Source organism: Lycium barbarum, chromosome 1 (genome assembly GCF_019175385.1).
Source record: "Lycium barbarum isolate Lr01 chromosome 1, ASM1917538v2, whole genome shotgun sequence".
In the NCBI taxonomy this organism is placed as follows: Eukaryota; Viridiplantae; Streptophyta; class Magnoliopsida; order Solanales; family Solanaceae; genus Lycium; species Lycium barbarum.
The window spans coordinates 60,287,012-60,292,826 of NC_083337.1; the positions used below are offsets into that span (position 1 = coordinate 60,287,012).

General features: G+C 41.0%; 1 long non-coding RNA gene across 1 annotated transcript; it reads right to left on the reverse strand.

The window, feature by feature from the left end:
* Positions 1-1,632: 1,632 nt before the first annotated feature.
* Positions 1,633-3,838, reverse strand: LOC132638374 (uncharacterized). Its single transcript, XR_009581716.1, has 3 exons — positions 3,732-3,838; positions 2,773-2,839; positions 1,633-1,843 (listed from the first exon to the last, which is right to left on the reverse strand). It is a non-coding gene; the product is annotated as an uncharacterized LOC132638374 (long non-coding RNA).
* Positions 3,839-5,815: the final 1,977 nt, after the last annotated feature.

The following is a 5,815-nucleotide window of genomic DNA, read 5'->3' on the forward strand; positions in this document are numbered from 1 at the left end:
ACCTGGGGTGTATTAATTGCCTTGCTATTCGAGAAGAAGAGTAGCCACCGTGAATCCATATTCTGGTGTATTATGCAGTGTTGTTGATATTGATCCTAGTGTATTAATTACCTTGCCATTCGAGAGGAAGAGTGGTCACTTCTGGGTTCGCTACATGGGGTGCATTAATTGCCTTGCTATTCGGGAGGAAGAGTAGCCACCGTAAATCCATATTCTGGTGTATTACGCAGTGTTGTTGATATTGATCCTAGTGTATTAATTGCCTTGCCATTCGGGAGGAAGAATGGTCACTTCTGGGTTCGCTACCTGGGGTGTATTAATTGCTTTGCTATTCGGGAGGAAGAGTAGCCACCGTGAATCCATATTCTGGTGTATTGCGCAGTGTTGTTGATATTGAGTCTCGCTTATATGGGTGATTGTGATATCCATCTTTATTATGGAACTAGTATTTATGCTTGATTGATTTAAAGCATAATTGAAACTGAGATTTTGAAATGGCTTTGTAAACTGTTTAACAAATGATATTAAGAATCACAAAGTGGAATAACTGTTTTTATACTATCTTTGCAGAACTGATTTCTTTATGTATTATTATATTTTATTTTTATATTACTTGTTGTCCCCGAGGCACTCACTGAGTACGAAAGTACTCAGGCATACCATTGGTGTTTTTGATGGTATGTTAGGTAACAGAGAAGAGCAGGTTCGTGATACTCTCGACGCTTAGGAGGACTTGCTGCTGGTGTTGATTTGGTGAGCCCATATCCTTGTTCGTGGGACACTTCCTATTTCATTTATTATTCTAGATTTTTGGGCTACATCCCAAAGTTAGATGATTGTTTTCTCTCAGAAGCTCCATAGATAGTTGTCAGAATTGTGGTTAGATTGTCAAAGTCTCGTACGACTTAATGGGTGTTTGCCACGTTTACGACTATTTACTTATATTACACTTCCGCTGATTTTATTTCATAATTGTGATCTTGATATATGCAGTTACTTAAAAATTTGTTTAATTTAATAAGGAAAGATTATTAAAAAGGAACTTGATGTTTAATTATTTTATAAGGTCCTTCTGGTGTTGTTTATAGCATCGGATGTCTGTTACGTTCAGGGTGGGTTTTGGAGCGTGACAAGTTTGGTATCAGAGCCTAGGTTTAGAAGTGTCCTAGGATTTATCTTTGGAGCTGTACCTAGTGGAGTCCTCTTCGTGCAGACTTGCCCCCTGTATGGTTGTGTGACTGCCAGGACATTTTAGGTGTTTCTTATTCTTCTGTCACGACCCAACCCCGTAGGCCGTGACTAGTGCCCGATCTGGGCACCCGAACCCATCTATTAAATATTATCTCAAATTCTATCAACTCATTCTAGTATATGGCGGAAGCCGACAAGGCTTTATTTCAAATTTAGGTAATTTCCAGAAAAATTTCGGCAGAGTTTCCTTTGTTTTACGGACTATCCAATATACCCTGCACGCAGAAAATACCAACGAAAGCCACACAGGGCTAACCAAGAAATATATAAACATATGCGGACCGGCCGCCTCGGCGTATAGGGTCGCCCAAACAACATATGCGGACCGGGCGCCTCGGCGTATGGGATCGCCCAAACGACATGTACATACATCCATACAGAAAGACCCTAACCCACAAACATGTCCACAGACCTCTAAACAGACCGACAGAATCATATGACGGGACAAGGCCCCGCCGTACCCATGAACGAATATATACAAATGCACTAATAAATATATATACCAAAAGTATAAGCTCCGGAAAGAGAGGAGCACTCCGAATAGCAGAAAGGGTGTCCTAAACAGGTGGATCACCAGGCTGTGCGTCTGTACCTGCGGGCATGAAACGCAGCCCCCGGAGAAGGGGGTCAGTACGAAATATGTACTGAGTATGCAAAGCAGAAGGTATAGAAATAAATCTGATTAATAATAGAATCAGATATATAGAAAATAATACATATCAAAATGTTTATTTCCAAAGTATAAATTATGCATAGGGCACTGGAAAATGTGGTCGCCCGCCTGTCGATGGCGCCACAACACAACATAACACCAGAAAGTTTCAAATCTCCGAATCCCCGTCACACATCACAACACAAAATAACGCCAAACACAGCATAACGCCAAACATAAGTGGAACCCGGCCCTCGAGCGAGGAGCACGGTGAACCATAAACACAGCATAACACCGGAATGTATCAAAAAGCGCACGACAATAGAACCGGCCCGGGAACCGGCGAACGATATCATAGTAGGCACGAGCGGAGTAGTGAGGAATCATATGCATAAAATCATTATTATAAATCCGAAGGATAAGTAAAATAGTCATATTCGAAATCGGAATGATAATTATCACGTTTTGATTCAAAGTTGTCGAATTTACATAAAGGGCGTCGCGGGACCCACGAACGAGTATAGACCCGAACTGAGCCCGCCTATGAAAAACATACTCATTTTATATCATACAAACTCCTACGAAAATTTCAAAGCAATCCGAGCTTTTCTGAGGAAATTATGGGCGTTTGAAGTTTTGAAATCGCTAAAGAATGAACTTTAAAACAAAAATCAGCTTTCATGTAATATTTACAAATTATGGATTCCAAGAACATAAGGATCAATGTTTTGCCATGACAAGGCAAGGATGCCAAAGAACAAATGCGATTCATAAACATGCTCGGATTGTGAGAATAGAGTTTCCTCGAGGCTTATATCATAGCCTATTTTAACTAAGGCATGCCGAAGAAGGAGGATTACTTTACATACCTCAAACGCTCTCCAATACGATCCAAACTCAAGCTAAATCCAACCTATGATTCGGGCTGCCCAAGGTCTACAAACAAGCCATAAAATGCCAAACATTAGTAAAGACTTTTTGGGCATTAAATTCCAAATTTGCCCTTAATTCTACAGAAATTTGGGCAGCATTTCCCCTGTAAATAGGCCACCCCGAGAATTTAACTCGGCCAAAATAATCAACAACAACAACAATAACCAACCTAGCAACATCAACAACCAATCCGGAAAGCAATACAACAATAATAGCTTTCTTTTCCATCATTCAACAACTTACATAAATTCACTTTGATGACTTGCATTCAAGCCAACGTCGACGCTTATACATTCACATACTAACCCGAACCCATACCAACAATATTTAAGGACGTTCTAAGCAATTCATACAACATTCCCAACAATCCAAATTTTTCTCCAACTTGGCCGAATTCAGCCCCTAAACCCGAGACACCCCTATAACCTTTCCTTCATTTTCGAATCATGATTTGTATCCACAATTCACATTCTAACAATGCTATTTTCATCAATATACAAAATACATTAAATGTACAATGATCTCCAAATCAGTTCACAACAACTACAACATCAATTTGAGTCATTAGACATTCATTTCCAACATAGAATTCACAATGACGATGACTAAAACATTAAGCGATATTCATTCGTTCATTGTCATATAATATGACCCATTTCGACCAACACTACACATATACATATGTTGATGATTCTTAGCCATCCTACACACTACAACAATTTAACATGCTACAAGGAATTTATTCAACAACCCAATCACAATACCCATTTACACGGCTAGCACACCCATCACACAACCCACTTCCAATCATACTATATTTCATGATTTCCAACCACTATAAGATACTACAACATGAATATAACCTTCATAACACAAAAACATAATGAATGCTTACCTTCCTTCTTCAACTTTCCAATAGCCTAGGGTTTCCAAAAGATGAAAATAATGGGTTGATCGCTCCAACGATGCTTCCACGCTACTTAGGGACCTCAATATAGTGGGTTTACATCATAAAAATAATTTTTGGAGGACAAGAAATGGAAGTTGATCTTTGTTGCTGCTGGCCGTGTGCCTCCTTGGAGGTTTTCAGCTTTGCCCCTTTTTTTTTCAAGTGTGGTGAATGAAGAATAATGACTAGAAGTCATCTTTTATCTAATATAAAGAGTGTACAATATCCCTTGGCCCACATTAATGTGTTGTCCCAATTAAAAGATGACACAAAATTGTGTGGGCCAACCATGGAAGTTGTGGATGATTTTCTTCTTCCAATGTTTCACTTTTGGTCCCAAATTTTCCTAATTGTTCCATACCAATAAATTCATGCACAACTTATATCTCAAAATAAATTCGAAGGTCAAGAATCCCGACTTTGTATCCCAAAATAATTTGTCCTTAGCTTATCATAAATAAATCCGGATTATTCCACTGTACAAAAAATATGGGACGTAACATCCTCCCCCCCTTAAGAACATTCGTCCTCGAATGTCAGATTAACCTTACCGGTCATACAACAATTTGGGGGAGTTACCTTACTAACTATCACAACAATACAATCATTGATCAACGATTCATTTATCAAACAACATAGTAAAATAGAGAATTGGATTACTTGTAGGCTCTGAAAATAAATGAGGATACTTCTTCTTCATATGCTCCTCAGCTTCCCAGGTCATTTCCTCTCGGTTATTATTCCGCCACAGCACTTTAACAGAAGCCATATCTTTGTTCCGCAACCTTTTTACCTGGCGATCCAATATGGCTATAGGCTGCTCCTCATAGGATAGCTCCTCTGTGACCTGAATGTCCTCTACAGGAAAGACTCTGGAAGGGTCACTAATACACTTACGAAGCATAGAAACATGAAATGCCGGGTGTACCGTTCCCAAGTCAGCTGGCAAATCCAATTCATATGCCACCTTGCCTATTTTGCGAATAATCAGATAGGGCCCAATTTATCTCGGACTGAGCTTTCCTTTCTTGCCAAATCGCATAACACCTTTCATCGGTGACACTTTCAGGAACACCCAATCGCCAATCTGAAACTCTAACGGTCGACGTCGCTTATCGGCATAAGATTTCTGTCGGCTCTGGGCTGCCAACAATCTTTCTCGAATAAGTTTCACCTTATCCACGGCCTGCTGGACCACATCTGGGCCAATCAACTCAGTCTCCCCAACATCAAACCAACCGATCGGTGATCTACACTTCCTTCCATACAAAGCCTCATATGGTGCCATCTGAATACTGGAGTGGTAGCTGTTATAATACGCAAACTCAACAAGCGGTAAATGGTCGTCCCAGCTACCCCTGAAATCAATAACACAGGCACGCAACATATCTTCCAATGTCTAAATAGTGCGCTCGGCCTGTCCGTCGGACTGGGGATGGAAGGCTGTACTCAGGCTCACCTGGGTCCCCAATCCCTCCTGAAACGATCTCCAGAACTTAGCTGTAAACTGGGCACCTCTATCGGAAATAACAGACACAGGAACTCCATGAAGTCGTACAATCTCCCTGACATAAAGCCTGGCATAATCCTCAGCTGAATAGGTGGTCCGAACCGGAAGAAAATGGGCTGATTTCGTCAGCCGATCAACAATAACCCAAATAGAATCATACCTCCGTGGAGTGCGAGGTAGACCTGTAATAAAGACCATATTAATGATCTCCCACTTCCACGTCGGTATCTCCATCTCCTGCAATAGCCCACCGGGCTTCTGGTGCTCAATCTTAACCTGCTGGCAATTTGGACACTGAGCAACGAACTCTGCTATATCTCTTTTCATACCGTCCCACCAATATAGGCATCTGATATCATGGTACATCTTCGTCAACCCTGGGTGAACAGAATATCGGGCGTAATGTGCCTCGCCCATAACCTATCGCCGCAACCCTGCAACATCAGGTACACACAATCTGCCTCTGTGAAATAACACTCCATTAGGTGAAATCTCAAACGGAGTCTTCTCCTGTGCCAGC